The sequence below is a fragment of the Lissotriton vulgaris genome, chromosome 1_1, assembly GCF_964263255.1.
Source record: "Lissotriton vulgaris chromosome 1_1, aLisVul1.2, whole genome shotgun sequence".
Taxonomy (NCBI): Eukaryota; Metazoa; Chordata; class Amphibia; order Caudata; family Salamandridae; genus Lissotriton; species Lissotriton vulgaris.
In genome coordinates, this window is record NC_141685.1 from 2,010,535,190 (window position 1) to 2,010,556,437 (window position 21,248).

Below are 21,248 nucleotides of genomic sequence, written 5' to 3' on the forward strand. Positions count from 1 at the left end.
CGTGCAGAGTACAAAATAGTGTGTAGTGTGTCTGGGTTCATCAGGTACCTCTCAAGGGCATATGCCGGGTCCCCCCTGTCACCATACCACCAGTCGTTTAATACCACGAGGTGTGATGCTTGGTAATATGACAACATATCCGAAGTCGCCAATCCCCCACAGCATGTGGACAAAAAACAGGTACGTAAGGCCACTCTCGACGCTCCCACGGCCCATAAAAATTGGCCTAGAGCGGAGTTAACCTGTTTGAACCATTGCGATTGGATCGGGTATGGGTGATTCTGCAGCTGATATAGCATGCGGGGGAGGGCAACCATCTTAAATATAGCTGACCTGCCGTAAATATTGAGGGGCATACGGGACCAGCATTTCATCTCCTGTTGTACTTTGTCCCACACCGGAACGATATTACGTTCCCAAGCAATAGCCGGCGAGGCTGTCAAAAACACCCCTAGGTATTTGAGACCCCCAGCCGCCATCTGCAGCACCGATGCCCATGTCCCAATCCCGGCGCGATCACCCAGCATCCAAAGCGTGGACTTCCGTGGATTCAGGTATAGTCCGGATACTTCCCCAAAAATTCTCATAATCTCAAGGACCCGCGACCGGGACCGGTTCACATGCATAAGGAAGAACAGAACATCATCTGCATATAATGCGATTCTATCCGAAGGTCCCTCCTCCCATTCAAAGCCCCGCAACTGCGCATCTATCCGGACCCATGCAGCCAACGGCTCCATGGCCAGGGCAAACAGGTACGGCAAGAGGGGGCACCCCTGTCGGGTACCCCGCCCTATTGGGAAGGCCGCCGATGTCTCTCCCGCCACACTCACCGTGGCTGTCAGGTCGGTGTATAGCAGCCGAATATAAGACATAAAATGCGACCCTAGATTTAGACGCGGAAGGAGCTCGAACAGATAGGTCCAGCTCAGGGAGTCAAAGGCCTTGTCAATATCTACCAGTAGCAGCGCCGCTTGATCCCCAGTCTTACTCCTCGCCTCTACTGCCACATGCGCGCGTCTAATATTGTGCCTCGTCGCTCTTTGGGGCAAAAAGCCGGCCTGGTCTGGGTGGATCAGGTCAGTGATATACGGAAGTAGTCGATTTGCGAGCGCCTTGGCCAAGATTTTGACCTCAATGTTTAAAAGGGAAATTGGACGATAGGACTCGTGGCGGTCTGGGGGCCGTCCAGGTTTGCAGAACACCACAATTTCTGCATGCCTCCAGTCTGCTGGCAGGAGGCCATCTTCTCTCGCGGCCTCCAGGGCAGCCCTGTAGTGAAGCCCCAGCTGAAGATGATATCGCTTAAAGAACTCACTTGGAAACCCATTTGGCCCCGTGGCATTGCCAGTATTAAGCTACCCCAGGGCTGTACGTAGTTCCTCCGCCGATAGTGGGGTCCCGAGCCGCTCCCGCACGTCGTCTGGGAATGCGGGAGGCGGAAGGTCAGTTATGAATTTGTCAACGTCCAGTGCCGGGAAGGATTCCTGCGGAGCATATTGGGCCGCAAGTTAGCGAGCAAAGCTATCTGCCAGCTCCTTCGGGTCTGAAATGGAGGCCCTGGTGTCCTCTTTAAGACCCGGCAGCTCATGCACCTGAAACCTGCTCTGGCAGAGCCTGTGAAGCATTGTACTGGACTTGTCGCCCCATTGATATATTCTACTTCTGGTTGCCAACCAGATCTGCCGAGCCTCGTCTAGTAGTAGGGACGCGTACGATTGCTGTGCCAAAAGCAGCTGCCCCACTCCCTCCTGGTGACTCGCAGCCCCGCATTGAGTTTCTAACAGCTCTACTGTCGCTGCTGCCTTCACTATCTCCTCTTTCCGCTTCCAGCGCGCTGCTGCACACCAGGCTATGTCTACCCCACGAAGTGTGGGTTTCAGGGCCTCCCAAGCCGTCCTTGCGTCCGCCACTGTGCCCAAATTCTCCTCCCAGTAGCGAGCAATAGCCGCCCCCATATGATGCTGGTAGGCTTCCTGCTGCAAGTTCCAGGCGGAGAGGCGGTACCGAAATGGCTGCCTCCCCTTGTCTAATGTGACTTCTATCACAACCGGAGAGTGGTCCAAGAGACCACGCGGCAGGATGGACGCCGAGGCAACTCTCCTTGCCACAGCAGCAGGGACAAATACATAATCAAGTCTCAAAACCGAGTGGTGAACCACCGAAACATAAGAATATTCTCGTTCATAGGTGTGAAGGTATCGCCATGTATCCACCCAGCCCATGCCCCGCACCATATTACTCAGTTTAGTGGGGGTATCTGCCATGAGGTCGCCCCCAGGCCTGAGCCGATCAAGTCGGCAGTGCATGACATCATTCCAGTCCCCTCCTATCACTGCCAGTCCCTCTGGAATTTCAGCCCATACAGTAAACAGTTTCTCTATCAGTGCCCATTGGAGCGGGGACGGGGCGTAGACACTCCCAATTATCAGCGTCTCAGTGCCTATTATCCCTTGTATAAAAACATATCTACCCTGTGGGTCAGTCCACTGTCTCGTATGGGTATAGGACAATCTACGGTGCATCAAAATCGCTACCCCCGAGATCCCGTCACAAATCCCGCATGATAGACCAGGTCATAGCCATATCTCTGCAGACCCAGCGCTTTGTTGCCCAGCAAGTGCGTTTCTTGTAGTAGGAGGACATCCACCTTATCTCTCTTCCACAGCCTTAGCACTGCACCTCTCTTAATCTTATCGAGCATGCCCCTCACATTCCATCTCGTCACTTTCATTAAGGCCCTAGTGGGTCTCTGCTCAATGTTTTCAACCCCCATCAGCAGCGTATGCAGCAATGGGCATTCTGGGCTTGGACGCACCAACCGCATCATTCGAGACAACCATGTGCAAAACAACTCATTCCCCCCCCCCATCCTTTAGTCTTCAGTCCCCCCCTTTCCCCTCCCCTGCCCCAAAACCACCCCACTCAGCAAACATTTCCCCAACTTGTCCTCAATCCCCCGACCTCCCCCCAACCCCATACCTCAGCAACGTTGAAGTACCTGTCGCAGTATAGAACATCTCTAGCCCCCAACAGGAGACCTGAGACCGTCAATCCCAACGGAGCCCCACCAACAGCCCCAAAACACCCCAACTGATCCCCTAAAAGATCAAACCTCCCCTAACTTGAGGCACGTGTCCGCCTTTTAGTCCGTCCCTCCCCACCCAACCTGCATCCCGTGTCTGTAGGTCTATAATCTGTCGCACAGTAGTGGTGCCTCTGAAGACGTACCTCATCTCCAGCCAGGCCTTCAATGTCTGCCACTTGCCAATGCTGTGGTGTACAATGCAACACTGAGGGGGTAACCTGTGTTCCATCACCCCTCACGGATCCACTTTCGGAGCGTCCGGTGGTTCGGCCTCCCCTGAGTTCCCCCCTTTAGCAGGAGAGCGTTTAGACGAGCGAGATCTCCAGTTGCTTCTGCTTCGTGAGCGTCTGGGGGTCCGCGGCGGCACCGTTGAGGAGGATGAATCAGAGTCTCGGGCCGGCGGGGTATGTGGTCTAACTCGTACTGTCTCATCAGTCCAGGCGAACACTTCTTCAGGAGAGTTAAAGAACTGAGTACGTGACTGAAAAGTAAAGTAGGGCATATTGAATTTTAAGGTTTCTCAGGCGGGCTTTGGCCGCTGTGAAGGACTGCCGCTGCTGCTGCACCAGTTTTGTATAGTCCGGGAATATCATGATCCGCCGATTATCATACATGAGGGGCTCTTTCAATCGGGCTTGTTTCAGTATGGTGTCCCAGTCATGATAATTAAGCAGTCTGGCTATTACCGGCCGCGGGCGCTCGCCAACCGGCGGCTTCTGGGTTAGCGCTCTATGGGCCCGTTCAATGACAAAGCAGCGGGAGAGGGACTCCGGCGGGAGCCAGCCCTCCAACCACTCCGTTAGAAAGGCCTCCATGTTGCCCTTTTCGCAGTCTTCCGGAAAGCCGACAAATCGTAAGTTGTTGCGCCGAGCCCGTCCTTTGGCATCCTCAGCCCGGAGCGCCATGCCCTTCTGTATGCCTTCCATGTTGGCTACTTTTTTCTTTAAGATCACATATCGTCTTCCACTCCAGTGATCCGGGCTTCTGTGTCTGTAATACAAGCCACTGCATTCTGCAGGTCTTGACTCAGCAGTGTAACGTCCGCCCCAACGGCCCCTATTTTGGCGTCCAACATGTCCCTAGATTGGGTGATCGTAGCTAGGAGAGCTGCATTGTCCGGATCTTGGGCCTGGTGGCTTCCCGAGGCCCCAGAGTTCCCACTCGGGCCAGTGAATTTGTCAATGGTCCCCTGTTTTGAGGCTCCGCCGCCACTCCCGCCTCTGGTCATGATTTACTGTCCACGGGTCACTTCCTGCATCTCTCGTGGCTCCGGTCTCTCGCCGCCTGGGGGCCCCCCTCCTCTAGATGTCGTTCTCCGGGGCCTACCAGCCCCACACCGCCCGATCACCAGGCTTAAACAGTCAGGCGGCCCGCAATCCAGGCCCCCACCGCAAAACACGACTCCCAATGTCTGCCCCTGACACCTTCCCTGTAGGCTCACCACAGTTCTCGATCTTGCGTCTGTCTGCCAAGGGGTCTCAGGATCTGTAAATCAGGGCCCAGAGTTGATCACCTGTGGCCGATGAGGTGGTTCAGTGAAGCTCGCCACCAGTTCACAATATATCTCGGAGCTCCCAGCGCCAACACACTTCTGATGCTTTTAATTTGCTGATCCAGCATCATCTCTACACACCATCCATTGCTAACCCCTCACAACCTCTAAATACCATCATCCTGCCCGCTATAACCTCTCACCACACCTAAACTACACATCCCTGAAGCCTAAAATCCCTTTCTATCCCACAAGTCCACAATCCCTGAGCCATGACATCACTCACTACCCCCAACTCCACCCATTCCTGAACCCTGAAAACCCATTTCTACACCTAATCCCCACCCATTACATACCCCTTAAAACACCCCTGCATAGCCAAACTCAACCCATCCCTGAACCCTAAAAAACCCTTACAGCACTTAAACATCAGCCATCCATGACCCATAAGAACTCAATCTAAACTACTCTTCCCTGAACCCTAAAAACCCTTTTGTACATCTAAACTCCACCCATCTCGGACTTATTAAAACCCCTCACCACCCTAAATGCCAACCTATCCTAAACCCTAAAAACTCTTCACCACCCCAGCAGCTATACATAATTGAACCTTAAAACCCCCCATCAGCCCTAAACTCTACCCTTTCATTAACCCTAAAACCCCTCGAGAACCATCTCTGAAACCTAAAACACTTTAAAACCACTCTTCCTTGAATCCTAAAAACCCCTCACCACCCCTACACCCATCTCTGAATCCTAAATACCCCATTCTATACCCGAACTCCAATTATTCCTGACCCATAAAAAACCCTCAGCACCATAAACATTACCAATCCCTGAACCAAAAAACCCACAGTAGTGCAAAAAGCCATCCAAGTTTAATACAATTTGGGATTTTTCCTTAAAATTATTTTTCCTTTAAAATGTTTCCTTTAATTGTAGTATTTTTGTATTTCCTTAAAATTGTCTTTCCTTAAAATTGGTTCCACATCATTTAGTTTCTTCCAATGTGGTTTCCCAGTTTTTGTTTTCCATTAATTCACACACGCCAGACCAGTCAATCTTTGTGAAGTGCTTTTCACCACACAGCGACAAGTGTTGCTGCGTTTTTAGTAACTTTTGATCCTTTTGAGCTAGCAACAACCTTTTTTTTAATTAAAATCTGCAGACTATGGCCAATGTAGTGAATTCATAATTATGCGGAATATGCTGTATCCCCAAAATTGCATAAGCCCAGTAGCCCTGAGTAAGCTCCAGGAACACTTAGCATCTTCTTACTGTGCTAAGGGGAAGAGGAAATGTCGGACTAAAGAAGCACATCTATTATCCACCATCCTCTCTATACAAAGGGCCCAAATGCAGACCTCCAGAGCCTCAATATCATTGTAAGATTCTTTAATCTGACCTGGAACTGCTTCAAATCATATTTTATTTCTGGAGAATTATACTAGGGTTTGTATATTTAGATGTGCCTCATATGAAACACTGCCTAAATATATACAGTAGATATACTATTTCACATGCTTTTTTGGTGAAGTTGAAGGCTTGCATGCCTGCCAAAGGGTATGCATGCAACACAATTTCACAGCTTCTGATCCTACCTACATGCAAATGATGCTCAAGGTAGTGTGGTGAATAAGTTTAAGTGAAGAAAAGCATCCTGGGTCACGGCTAGAGAAACAGTGATTTTATTCTTTCTTCTGGTGGACACTTTACCTTCTCGGATCTCTTTGGAGATGTCCGAGTGAGTAGAAGAGCTTTTTCATTCAAGTAGATTATGACCCTACTCATAGAGGTGTCTAATAACCAACTCCCAGCACATGCCATTAAATCCATATTGAATTTTACAGCTTGTTCAATTGCAGATTCTAATTCAAGTTACACGTCAGTCCCAGGGCATTGCATTGGCAGATGCGGAGCTTTTGAAATCCCTCTTAAGTGCCAATGATATCCCCAGTACAGAGACCCACTTTTCAGAGCTTTGGTGGGCTGAGAAATCTCGCAATTAGCAGTGCATATCTGGCCCATAAGTAGGGAGTGATTATCTTTAAGAACTTTTAGCGGATATTGAACTAACCGGTCTGTGATGAAATGTGTGTTTGTTGGCATCAAGAAGAAGGGGAAGAAAAAACACAGATCAGCGAGAGTGTCAGGATCTGCACTTGGGGGAAAAGATAAAAGGGGCATTAAGGTTACCCTATTTTCAACATTCCACCCAAGCACAATATTTAAAGCAGGGTCTCAGGGCTAGAAGACTATTTAAAGACGTTTTTGACATTTTCAAGAGCATTTTATTAGTAATTGGGACTCCTAGATGCAACCACAGTGTTTCTTGTGTTTAGTATTCCCCATGAACAGTGCTGCAGGTTTTATCTGCAAACTTTCGTGTTTATTACGTGTCATCTGGAAAAATCAAACTGGTGTAGGAACCTGAACTCATGAAAGCAAAGTGTCTACACTCCCAAAAGGCATGCATGAAATACTAAAGGTGTAGCAATGATCCTTGTAGAACAATTTCAACTTACCCAACTCAACTAAACTCTGAGCGACTTTACCAGGATCTTTCTTTGCCAGTGTATTCTCTTAGATTTAGGCGGTATTTCAACTTCGCTCATCAATTTTCCAATGATGCTTGATTCCTTAACTTACCTACTGTTGCTTAGTTACTTTTTCTGCAGTAGTAATTCAACCACTAAGTAAACTCTCTAACAGAGCAGCAGAAATACATTGTTCCACGACTTTGTCTCTTCCTGATCCCAAACCTTCGGTTTTCATAACTGCCATTCTCATTCCAAAAAAGGTACTTACACAGAGGCACACGGCTGAAGAAAATGATCAAAAATAAATATTGCATAGCTCTCACTATAAAAACAGACTTTAATGGCCATCAGATAAATTGTAGTAGTAAAAGGTCTATAGTGAATTCTCTTATGAAGAAAATGCTGATCTTCCATCCTCAAACATACAAATCCCAACCCAAATCCTAATTATTATCCACAACCTAACACCAACCTCGACCCTAACCCACACCAAACTTTAGAAATTGATTTTCTGGTTGGCAAAGGCATGCACCCTGTCCAAGCAGAAGCAACAAGTCTAGTCAGGGTATCCTAGATACACAGTAAAAGAGAACATGTGCTCGCCTTCTAGTAGCTTGGCACAGAGCAGTCAGGCTTATCTAATGAGTCAATGTGTAAATTATTTGTGCAACACACACAGGGTAACACAATAAATACACCAAAACAGGTGCCACATGTTTTTTTTAAAAAAAAAAATAGGTTATTATATTATAAACAAAAAAAGACCAAAACAGAAATCCAATGTATTGAAGATCAGATATTGAATTTTTAAAGATTAAATGCACTAAAGAGCTTAGAAGCAAGTAGTCATAAAAAGGTTACTTTAGTTCGCACTGGACCAGGACCAAGTCAAAGTTCCAGCCGACCTCTTGGAAGCACAGGCCGTCCACATGACCCAAGTAGGGCCTGGTGAACAAAGTACCTTCTCTGGTCGCAAATAGCAAGATACATCGATCTTCTCTACCCAGCAATTCTGACATTCAAAAACCAAACTGCTAAAATCCTGAGTAAATCAACAATAAAACACCAGTTCAGATTACATCACACCATTCCATTTGCCCTGATGAAAATCCCCTAATATTTCTAGGGATTAGAAACGAGTCCGCATTTTTTACTCTATGAGGTTGATTTATTAAGCCCAAGTAGCATGAGGGGGAGATTTAGATTTTATATCCCATAATGCCCAGAGCTTAACCCCATGGAATAAGGAACAGAGAAAAAGGATGAGAAATAGTGTTGTTAAGGAGTTCCTTGTGATTTTTGGTTTGATAAATCAATGGTGTAATACATACTATCACTCGGTGACTAAGTCCTTATTGTGAAATTTCATCAACAGTGAAAAGTTGTATTGTTGTATGAATTTGTACGTCTTTTTATTGTTGTAAGAATTTGTATAAGTCTAATTTCATTTAAACTATTATATGTATCTCTTTATGTTCAGGCAACCAAAGATTATTTGAATTAAAAAATATGTTGATGAATGTAAAAAGTTAAGCGAAAAATAGCCAGGACCAACAACATTAATACATTGGTCCTCAGTCTGCATAAATAAATAGCACGAAACAAAATAAGGTGGTCAGATTCCTATTTTCTTTAAAATACTTTGTAAAAGTGGCATTTCTAAATTAGTAATGATAAATTCAACTTCAGCAGTAGGATTTATCAATACCATTACAAACATATGAAACATGAAAACGCTACTCATCTCTGATCAGAAATTATAGCTTAAAAGGGTATTAAGGAATTCCTCTCCTGCTAACCTACAAGAGGAGTAGGCCTCAAAGTAGTGAAAAACAAAATAGACTTTCACTACCAGGACACGCAAGACATAAAATTACATGTCCTACCTTTTACTTACATAGCACCCTGCCCATAAGGCTACCTAGCGTCTACCTTATGGGTAACTTATATGTAATAGACGGGGAGTTTAAAGCTTGGCAAGTAGTTTTAAATGCCAAGTCCAAGAGTCAATAATGGCACAAAGGCACTTCAGTAGCAGGCCTGAGACAGGTTTGAAAAGCTATTTCTGTGAGAGGGACAATCGGTGCTGCAGCCCACAAGTAGCATTTAAGGTACAGGATGTGGGTATATGACATACCACCTTAGAAGGAACTTACACGTTAATTAAATAGGTCAAGCGGTTATACACCAATTACACACATGGTTAGGGAGAAGCATTAGCCCCTTAGCACCAATTAGCAGTGGCAAAGTGCTCAGAGTCCCAAGGCCAACAAAAAGATTCAACAAAATATGGAGACAAAAGGCAAAATGATTGGTGGAAGACCACCCTAAGGCAGACCCGTTTAACACATGAGTCCCCTCACCTGTGAGTGGGGAGAGCCACCCAGTCTCTAGGGAGTTTTTTCACTAGGGCGGAAAAACATGGATAGACCATCAGCACTGGAGTAGTCTACTCCTGGTCTCTGTTCCACCCCGTAGGGTAATGGACTACCTCAACAGTTTGGGATTCTCAGCCCTCATTTGCACGAGCAACCTGAGGTGTCTGTGGTCAGTCTGAATCCTAACGTGAGTGCCAAACAAGTATGACCTCAGCTTCTTCAGTGCCCAAACCACAGCAAAAGCTTCTCTTTCTATTGCACTCCACCTTTGTTCCCTGGGGAGTAACCTCCTGGAGATGAAGGCTACCGGTTAGTTTAGGTCATCCTCATTAAGCGGAGATAAATTTGCCCAAATGCCATGCTCCAAGCTATCCTTGGAGTAGTCAGGAGCCCTGAGAACAGGAGCTGTGCACAGGGCCTGCTTCAAGGAATCAAATGCAACTTGGCATGTCTCTTTCCAATTTACATTCCTGGGCTGCTTTTTGAACTCGCTTCAGTCAAAGAGGCCACATTGGTGCCATAACCCTTGACAAATCTCCTGTAGTACCCCAGTGAGGGGTAGCTAGGCCAGGATAGTTTGTGTCTTGACCTGAAGGGGGTTGCACCTTCCCCAGTGCCTACCATGTGTCCCACGTACAACACAGACCTCTGCTCGATCTGGTATCTGGCACCTACTTGTCTTGAAAGTCAGGCCTGCTGTTGCAGAGCCCGAAGCACTCTGGAGGTGAAATAGGTGGCCCTTCCAGCTGCTACTGAAGACACCTATGTCACCTAGATAAACAGCAGAGAAGGCCTTAATACCAGCAAGGACTTGGTTCACCAGCCTCTGGAAGGTGACAAGGGCATTCTTTAATCCAAAGGGTATCACTATAAACTGGGTGTGGCAGTCTGGAGTGGAGAAGGCTGACATCTCTTTTGATCTTACATCAGGGAATTGACAAATGGCCCTAACAGAGGGAGCAAACCTACTGTGATACTGGGCAGCCAGCCCCTAGGCGATCAATCAACTCATCTGCCCGGAAGATGAGGTGAGCATCAGTCTAAAGGCCTGATTACGACTTTGGCGGTCTGGGAGAGGGCTGCCATGCTAGCAACCCGCTCCCAAACTGCCAAATACTAGTTTCCTCATTGTTTGGCAGGGGGGCGATTCAGCAGTCCTATTACAGTGCCTTTTAAAAAAGCACCGTAATGGAAGCGCCTAAGGCCGTTCCTACACGGCATAGACTGCGAGGTCCATGCTGTGCAATAAAGTGGTTGCAAGCAGACTGGGGGGGCTCAACCTGTGCCCCTCTGCATGCATCCCCACGTACAGGGGCTAAAGGGGGCCTGTTTCCCCACCGCTATAAAAAAACTTGGGGTATGAAAACTCATATTATGCTTGGTGGTGCAGCAGCGGCACGTCAAGCATACTGCTTGCCCAGACCGCCGTAAGACTGCCAGGGATCGCGGATCCCTGGCAGTTGCGGCAGTCCCCTGGAGGTCTGACTGCTATACTTGTAAGAAGGTAGTCAGACTGCTGGTGTGGTTGTCCCCTACCGCACCTCCACCGTGAGTTTGGCGGTTCGGACTTGACCAGGGCCAGAGGTAAATTTACTGTTACAGCGGTCCACTTTGTCTTGTGCATTTTTAGCTCATGCAGTTTCCTATGTCTGGATACTGTAACTACCTTAGCGGCCAAATGATTTTCTTTGTCTATTTATGCTTATTCTTCTTCATATGACTACATATTATATGTAAAGCTCTCTAATACCTTCGGGTCTAGCTAGTGCTATATAAAACTTATAAATAAATAAATTGTGACCTCAGACATTGCAAAGTGGGGTTTGAGGCTACCAGTGGCTTTGCCTAGGGGTCTTGAGATCCACCAGGTAGGTGGGCTCCCCACTTCTCTCAATCACATTATATGGGGCAGTGCAGCAGTCTAGGAGAGCTCTGTGCTCTACTGGTCCCATTACTCACACGTTCTGACCAGGCTGCAAATCCAGAGTGGTGGAATATTTGTCATGCCACTCCTTCATGACAGCTTGGCTGGCTTCTAGGTTGATGGAATCAACTACCACAACTTAGCCATTTGGCTCTTGAAGGCAGTATGTAGCTCACTACATCTTGGGAAGTTTGTTCCCAGCCTTCCTTGACCAAACTCATGCATCCTCTAATAGAGTGCCCAAACAAATGTTCAAATGGGCAAAAGCCACTCCCTTCTGTGGTACCTCCCTGTAGGCAAACAACAGACATGGCAAGAGGATATTCCACTTTTTCCTCAAGGCCTCTCATCATACCTTTAAGGTTCTTTTAGACCTCTTAACAAGCCCAGTGGTTTTTGGATGGTAAGGGGTAGAGAACGTGTAAGTAACTCCACATTCCTTCTACATTGATTGCATATATGCAAACATGAAGTTTGCGCCCCTGTCTGACACAACTTCATTGGGGAAAACGACTTGGGTAAAAATCCCCATCAGGGTCTTCGCCATTGCAGGTGCATTCACGGTTCTTAGAAGAATTGCCTCTGGATGCTTAGGGGCAGGATCCACAGGAACCAGAATGTACCTGTTCCCTGAAGCAGTCTGGGTCCATAGGCCTTACAATGTCGATGGGTACCCTCTCAAAGGGTGTGCCAACAACTGGCAGTAGGTTAAGGGGGGCTTTAAACAATTGCAGTGTTTTCCCACTAGTCTGGCAGGTCACACATGTCTGACAGAAAGTATATGAAGAAGTCTTGATCACAGGCCAATAAATGTGTGGGACAAGCATTGGAAAGGTCTGGACTTGGCCCAGGTATCAAGCCAGGAGAATTGTGTGAGCCAGCTCCAGTAGGAAGGACCTGTAGCATTGGGGAACCATCAGGGCCCGTGCTGTCCCATGCACAGGAACCTTAGGCTCACGGTAAAGGAGGCTGGCCTCTCAAATGCGGTGAGTACCAGAGGCATCACATGCTGCTTGGGCTTCCGCCTTTTGCCTCAGTTCTCCAAGGTTTGGACACATTCTCTGTGCCCTCCAGAACACCTCCTTGGTGGGTCACCCTTCTACATGCCATTGAGCAATGACCGGCAGTTCACCAAAGGGAGCAGAGCCCTTTTCAGTGGGCTCAGGGGTGACCACCACAGGTGCCCCATCTACCTCACTGGGAGTACTCGCAGGGGCCAGTTTCCCACAACCCTTGCCTTTTCCCTTTTTATCAGCTGGCAGGGCTGTTTTGCCAGGCTACAGCCCTTTTTGACTCCCATCGGGGCAACTATGGACATTGTCGTAGCACAGATCCAATCAGGTAATCCTATCATCTCTACATGAGTCTTGAGCACCACTTCCTTCCAGGTAGTGTGCTCAAGGCCATAACAAACAGTCCACAGGCATGGCAGGGCTCACTGCAACTTTCAGGAGACCTGACTCCCACTCCACACCCCTAAATTCAAATAGAAGTAGGGCCCCTGGATAGTGACCCTCCGTGTTGTCAGCCACCACAACTTGGTGGAATGCATTTGGAGTAAACTGCTCGGAGGGAATCAGCTGACTCCTTAACATAGTCATATTGGCTTCTGTATCCCTCAGAGCCTCTACACCTTGCCCATTGATGGTGACTGACTGCTTATACATTGCAGTATTAGAGGGCACATGGATCTTGGGAACCATCACACTGTCACCCAGGGAAACTAGGGTAACCTAACTAAACTCCCCCACAATAACAGGGACAAAGTCCTCCCCAAGTACTACACTCACCAACCCTGGGACCTTTCCTCCAATGCTCTTTTTGGACGCATTGAGTCCCCCTTGTAGTGTCCATACTCACTAGCACTCCTAGCACTTAACGGGCTGAGTTGTTTGGGGGCTTGAAGAGAATTCCTCGTTATCTTCACCTCCACCCTTCTTCTGGTGAAAACCTGGACCACCCTTTTGGGAAGAGCAGTTATTTCTGTAACAATTATCAGTAAGTGAGTACATGGAGGACAGGTGTTCACTATTCAATGGGACATCAGAAAACCACACTCACCTGCCCACACATATACATCTTGAATTAATTATCAAAAACCCAATTGCCTGGGGACCTGCTAGGAGGTCTGTCCCTTCTTTCCAGGGGAGCACCACAGGACACCAGAGGGCTCCGGCTCCTGTGGGGAGAGCGGCAGATGCCCCTCCCCCACCCCCTCAAGAGACTCCATCTTGTGGCGCAGTCGGCGAGGGAAGAGGCCTGCATTCATTCGACCGGCGCAGACTGGGAGATGTTGGTGTCTGCGGCCGGAAGGGTCGACCCGATCCGGCATGAAGTGGCACCGCTACTGAGGGGAGATCAGAGAGCATGTTTCACACCAGCGACCATACAAGGTGGGAGAGACATTGCAATTCCCTCTGCGCTGCTTCTCGCTGCTGCAACCGCCCTCCCCTCACCTTTCCCTTTACCGGATGGCTGTGCGGGTGAGAGAGCGCGGCCTGCCGCCGCAGCGCTGCCTAGCCGTTGTTGGGCCCTCTGGAGGTCAGGATCTGGAGCGCCACTAATGCCCTGACAGGGATCTAGATTGGGCTGAGGTGGTGTGGGGCCTTCGCTCTACTGAGACCCCATCCAAACCTGTGGCCTGGCCTGGCCAGATCTTGAGGAGTCCCGGAAAAGATAGCTGATTTCCCTCCACAAACCTTGCTTGCAGACCCGCACTCGCCGGACTGGCCCCCCTCTGTGACGACCTACATAGGCACACCCAAGAGACATGTAGAGCTTCACTGCTCTAGATGCTGCCTCGCCTGGGACCTCAGCCGAATCCTATACCATGGTGCCCATCCCCCATGCCCGGCGCCCTCGAAGATGGGCTAGGGCGGACCCGGGGGCGAAGGCACCAAACAGGGCACAATCGATCAATTCACAACGCCCGCCGGGGAGGGGAGTGGGGCCAGGGATGGGGGCGCTAATGCTACCGATAATGTGGCCCTCCTGGCGGCAATCAATCATGTGAAGGATAGGTGCAGTGGGGTCTGAGGTCTTCTTTGTACGCCAGGATCTCTGCAAAGCAGTGGACCGTATTACTAAGGCTGAAACCTGGGTCTCGACGTTGGAGGACACGGTGCTCACTCTCCAAACAAAAAAGTGAACAAGCTCACTGTGGTGTCGCAGGAGCTGGTCTCCAGGGCAGAAGATGCAGAGGGACATGCAGGGCACAACCATCTGCGCTTTGTAGGCCTGACGGAAGGATGCAAGGGTGGCTCTCTTCGTTCTTTGTAGTGGAACTGGCCCACCGAGCCTTGACACAAAAAACCTCCACCGGGTGCGGCCCCCAGGCCAGTCATCGCCAAAATCATGAACTATGCTGACCAAGGCGCAATCTTAAGATTCGCCAGAACTCACAAAGACGGCCTCCGGTATGACTCTCACTCTATTATGGTGTTCCCGGATTACACATGTCTGGTCCAGCAACAGCGCCAATCCTTCACAGCTGCGAAGCGCCGGCTGCCTGAGCTGAACATAATACATTTTGCTGTATCTAGCCAGGATGCGTGTGATCTACAACTCCAAATCCTTTTTCTTTGACATTCCCGAGGGAGTTTTCACATGGACAGATGAGCACCCTCAACTGAGACCCAACTCTCCGCCTGTAGTAGACTCAGACTCCTCTCGCAGCTCACTTAGTCAACATCCACATAAATCCAAAAAAAGACACGGCTCCGGATCAAGCAGGAGATCGGCGAGTACGGAGCTGCCACCTTGACGATCCGGAAGCCATGTTCACACTCAAACCGCAAGTTGACTTGTGACTGGTCTATCCAGAACCCTTTTCTTATTGGTCTCCTCTGGGTGGGCGTGGGCATGGCCATGGGACTGCAAAGCCACAGACTTATTGTGCCCCTTTTGTTGTGTATGGGTGGGAAGGGATCCTTTGGTGAGGATATGGGGGGCCCCCCGTTGGAGGTCACCTGTGTCATACACTGCAACAGTTACTCCTATTTCTTGGCAGTGTCGGGTGGGGGGTTAGGGGTATATGGAAATTTGGTTTTGTTGTGTTTGAGTTAACATGCTCTTTTCCGCAGGCAGGCCATGCTCTCTGTGCTCTTTTACATGTAACTTCGAGGGGTGTTAATGTCAGGTGATACTACCCTGGTTGGTGATCTAACCGTAGTGTCTTGGAATGTCAGAGGTCTTCTTAACCAGGTAAAACGAGGTGCAATCTTGCGCCAAGCAAAAAGATATGGGGCTGACATCCTACTCTTACAGAAAACCCACTTATTAGGCACCAAGACCCCCGGTTTAGTTCGATTTGGTTTCATCATGTGTACCACTCTGGTTTTACTCTGGGTTCCAGAGGGGTGGCTAGTCTCATCCACCACAGGGTCCGATTTCAATACATTACACATCAGGCGGATTCGGGAGGCCGGTTCCCCTTTGTCACATGCGGATTGTCCGGGGAGCGGGTCACCATAGGTAGTATTTAGGCGCCTCCCCCTCTGGGAACTGCATTTATTGATAAACTGGTGGCAACATGGGGCGAGGTACATGAGAACTTGACCCTACTAGGGGGCGACTGGAATGACACCATGGACCACTGGACCATCAGCGTAGCCCAGACAGCACACCTTTACAGGGCCAGACTAAGCTGTATACCTTAGTCGATACCTTTGGATGTGCTGACGTACGGTGCAAATATCATCCCACCGAATTTAATTTTACTTATCTTTCCGCAATGCATGGGTCCTAATCGAGATTGGACTATTTCTTTGCCACACGGATACATCTTCAAAGGTTCTCCCACGTGACCACCCTGCCTCGCGGGCTTTCCGATCACTCTCCGATTAGTCTACAGTTCCACACCCACTCCCGTAAACCCCCCTTTCGGTGGCGGATGTCACCATGGCACCTACAGGACCCGGCATACCAAGATATGCTCCACACAGCGGGTCACTACATACTTGGAAGATAATTGCCCCATGGCCCCCTCTCGGAGTATTCTATGTGACGCCCTAAAACCGACTGTCCGCGGTGTTGAGATTAGTTATCGTACGAATTAAAAGCGGGCGCGACGGGAGCAGTTAGAGGCTCTAGAGTCACGTCAAGCGACATTGGCTTCCCAGCTCAATATCGATCCTAACCCTATTATTCGTGGAATCTGCTACATGTGCAACAGTATCTTCGGCAACATCTTATGGGAGAAGCAAAGGAGATCTGGGAGGCGTCACAGCACCAAATCTATCAACGGGGAGATAAGTCCAGTAAGACGCTCCATAGACTTTGCCAGGCGGAAGCGTCCCCGAAGGATGTCCCTGCTAGTCGCTGTACCACAGGGTCCCTTCACAAGACACCACAGGGAGTCGCTACAGAATTTGCTAGGCACTTTACTGCCCTCTATACCAGACACAAACAAATTTCACCGGACTGATTGCTGAATTCTTGGTAGATATTCCTCCCCGCCGTCTCCCTGATTATCTTCGTGAACAATGGGAGGCTCCTATTACAACTGATGAGCTTATTGAGGCCCTCAACGCGCTCCATCCTGGTTGCACTCCCGGGCCTAATGGGTTCCCAATGGAATTCCTAAGGCAGACATAAACACCTTAGGCCCCACCTATTGTCGCCCATCCAGGAGGCTGCAGAGTCCGCCATTCTGCCAAGGGACTGGCGCCACGCAGAAATTGTACTCTTTCAAAAGTCTGTCAGACCCCCGGATAACCCCTCCTCGTATCGCCCCATTTTCCTTATAAAGTTTGAACCAAATCTATTGGGGAAGGTGTTGGCTGATTGTCTGCGCAGTTGTATCGGTGAACTGATTCACCAGGATCAGTCAGGCTTTATGCCACACAGGGCATCTAGGCACAATATCAGACGGGTACACAATGCCATGGAGGCAGCCCGACGCTGGGCCGACCGGCCGCCTTGCTTCTTGCCGACAGACAAGGCATTCGACTCCCTGAGCTGGGTGTATTTATTCCAGCTCCCCGAGGCGATACACTTTGGGTCTCGCTCTTTGGCTTACGTGCGCCTGCTCTACACGGAGCTGACAGCGTTTGTCCGGGTTGCGGGGCATCACTCACAGCCTTTCTCTATCCAGCGGGACACTAGACAGGGCTGTCCCTTGTCCCCATTATTGTTTGCTCTTGCGATTGAGCCCCTGACGGCATGGGTTAGGAGCGACCCGGCCCTTCGGGGGTTCGACTGGTCCCGATAGCGCTCGGACTGTATAGCTTTATACGCGGACGATGTCCTCTTTTTCAGAACTCATCCTTGGGACTCGGGACCCAGTATATTGGAAATCCTCCGTGTTGTTGTTGGGGGGATCCTCGGGCCTCCATGCTAACCCTGCCAAATCTATATTATTCCCGGTATGCTGGCATCAGAGACCTGACACCTGAGCATCGGAACTTTCCCAGGCGACTGATGGCTTCAAATATCTCTGCATATTTATCTGCCAGTGTCTGAAAGTCTCCTGGGCACGCAATATTACTACGCTATTGGCTGGCCTGAACCGAACCCGCCGTGTGGTCTTCTCTCCCTATATGGGCGCTCTGCCATTTTTAAAATGGTGTCGCTGCCCAGTATCCTGTATTGCCTCCAGAACTACCCATACCCCATTCCACATTCATTGTTCGCAAAAGTCGCAGCCATACAAAAGAAATGTACGTGGAAAGGTGGGGCGATCAGAGTGCCGCTCTGTACATGTACACAATCCACATAATGCAGAGGGATCGCCGCAGCAGATATTTATGCCTATTACGTAGCGTCACATATTCTGGTAATAAACAAATGGTGGTATAGCTCTCCAATGGATCCAGCATATTTGGCTGAACATGCTGCAATGGATCATGTCCCACTCCTCCACCTATTGTACAGTTCCGTTTGTCTCGATCATTTGCCACCAGCTGGCAGGGTGGTATTACAAGTCTGGCGGGCTAAGACCCGACAGATGGGCTGGCAGGGGACATTTACTCAAATGACTCCCTTATGGCACGGCGCATACCTCCGATCCATGACAACTTTGAATGGATTTAAAGGGTGGGACCGCGTCGGGATCCCGCCCCTCGGTGATATAATGCGTGGCACCACAATGAAATCATTTCAACAACTTCAGGATGATTTTGATTTACACAAATCACAATTTTATAAGTTCCTTCAACTCGGACACGCACTTCTACACCAGATCCATACCTTAGAATCCCTCCCTGAGTTTCAGCCCCTAGAGGGCCGGTTGCTTACAGGAGACCTAGGACCCCACAAGATCAAACAGGTCTATCAGACACCGACAACCCATACACCCACCACACTGGACAAGACACAGCTTGCATGGCAGACAGATATACCCGAAATCACCAATGATGACTGGGCCGAAGTCATCACCAGCCCCAGGGGTGCGGCGGATTCCATGCGTTTTCGGCTTATCCAATTTAAATATTTACATTGCACATATTACACTAGGGTACTACTTTGGCGGATGGGCGTTATTCAGTCTCCCATGTGCCTGAGTTACGATAGGGAGGAGGGGACATTCCTACACACGGTCTGGCTGCTCGGCAATATAGCCGTTTTGGCGCCGAATCAGATCATGCCTCCATCAAGAACTGTCATGGGATCTCCCACTTGACCCTCGCCTTTTCTGGTTACATTCCACAGAGGATATCGGGGAGAACAGATATAAGCAGCACCTTTTGTTTTTAGCTCTCACGGTGGCCAAGAGGGACATGGCGCAAATGTGGAAGGCAACATCGCCCCGACCTTGGGCAAGTGAAAGACTGAGCAGGAAAAATGTAGCAGAAATATAGTTGTTGGCATGAGCTAATTATACGCCTTTCTTGCCTTGGTGGGGCTGCTACCCATACATATTGCAAAATAACCAAATAAAATGCATTATAAAAAAAAACTATTGGCTGCCGCCTGCCAGTTTCCCCTCAATATTCAGGCCTTCTTCTTTCCTGGTTTACCTGACAGACATTTCTCAGTATGGGCCCGAAGCTGCCACCATCCTGGACACTTAAAATAGCACCTACAGAAATTTCTTTGTAACCAAAGGTTACCTTTTATTTCATATATCTATCCCTACCAAGATCCTTATTAAATTAGCAGATCACCAAAGGTTTCTTGGTTCAGATAGATAATATTTGACTAATGCCTCCCTCAGTTCCTTCGCTTCAAAGTAATAACTTTCTATCACTCCGCTCTGATAAGTTTTTCTTCTTTCTGCCATCGCTCAATCCAGTCTCTTTCACTCCCTGAGGTGGAATGGCCCAGTGCAGTCAACAAATCGGATGCCTCCAAAGAAGCAATGCTGCCTTTTATTTATGGACTCTCCATGTAGGCCCCACAAACTCGGGGTCTGTTGTACATTCAGTCAGGCATAGTCTTCAGAAAGTGCAAAACAACAGACACTAGAATCCTGGTGTCCTCATGTGTCTGCCAATGTACGCAGACTCAATTAATTGTTAGGATAGCGGGTACACAGGGCAGCTTGTGAGAGAGGTCTCTGAGGACACACTGCAATCCATGAGCCTCCTCGGTTACAATCTTGAGTGCTGCTTGATGTAACCTTTAGGAAGGAGCATAATGGTTCTAAGCGTTCAGCTCAAACAAATACAAAAGGCTCCCTATAGCTCACAGGACTTGCTGAGGATCCAGCAATGACCGATTAACGTCTTAAAAGACTGCCCAGCCTTGCATGGCAGTCCCTGCTAGGAGAAATAAAATACTCAACAAAATGTTTCAATCTTTTAGGGTCAAACAGTACACGTATCCCTCTATCACAACATCTGTTGCCTCCACTATAGGAGAGGTGAAGACTGGCTATTAATAGGTGGCGTCAGATGTTAACCAAAACAAAAAAATTAAAAAAACTCACACTAAGGGGTGTGATGTACCACTAATTACATGGTCTCATCAGAAACAAATATTATGTAACGGGAGAGGGTCTTAAGGATTTTACAATTATGTTGCTCATCTTCAGCCAGCATGGCACTCTTTAGAATATAAGGACTGCAGCAGGAGAGGTGGTAATTGAGGAAATACAACCATATTCTTAGCACTTAGACAAACAAGGAGAAAAATAACTAAACAACCTTTAGAATTGCCGATGATCGCCGTCGCTCGAGATCCACCAATTCATCACAGAGGAGAAATAAGGAAAGTAATATGTCAAGTGGTATAAATCTTTGTTTTTAGGATTATTGTCTGGCCACAATCTGTTTGACTGCTTAAATCTATTTGATCTCTAAGGAATAGAGTACCCCGACAATTTATTATAAGGATATTGCAAGTCACCAAGGGGTTTCATAACCATATTGAGGATCGAGGTTGAAAGCAGAGTTCCTTTATAAGGATATGAACTCCGAGGAGAATTACAATCTTTTCATGTACGACAGGGGTACTTTACACCATATAATACATGGTTACACCATCAGCTTTCCCACAAACCACTTAAAATCTTGGTGCATAGTTCTTTCAGAAATACAGAGCGTGTTTGCAAACATCAAGAATACAAATAGAACCAGTAAAACAAAATTAAATAAATCAAAATCCGGTTAGGTATTTGTTATCAAATATATTAGAAACAGTTCAATAGAAGTAAGGTTTTGTATGTTTTTTTTTTAAAGCTGCAGTAACTTAGAACGTGTACAAAAGCGCATTAAGATTCTAACTTTTCTATAAATATTTAAGGAATCCAAAAAATAATCTTTCTTTCTGGTAGTCATTGTAAGATAAATAAAATATAGAGCAGAAGAAAGAAAAGCAACGTTTCAATTTCACTGCTTTAAACAGCTGCTCCGTGACCGGACTTGCTTTTCATCTCAACATCGTT

At 48.2% G+C, this 21,248-nt stretch overlaps 1 protein-coding gene across 30 annotated transcripts in view; it reads right to left on the bottom strand.

Moving 5' to 3' along the window:
- PPFIBP1 (PPFIB scaffold protein 1) overlaps nt 1-21,248 on the bottom strand; it is a 1,004,279-nt gene that overhangs the window by 847,754 nt on the left and 135,277 nt on the right. The gene's annotated exons all lie outside the window — the stretch shown is intronic.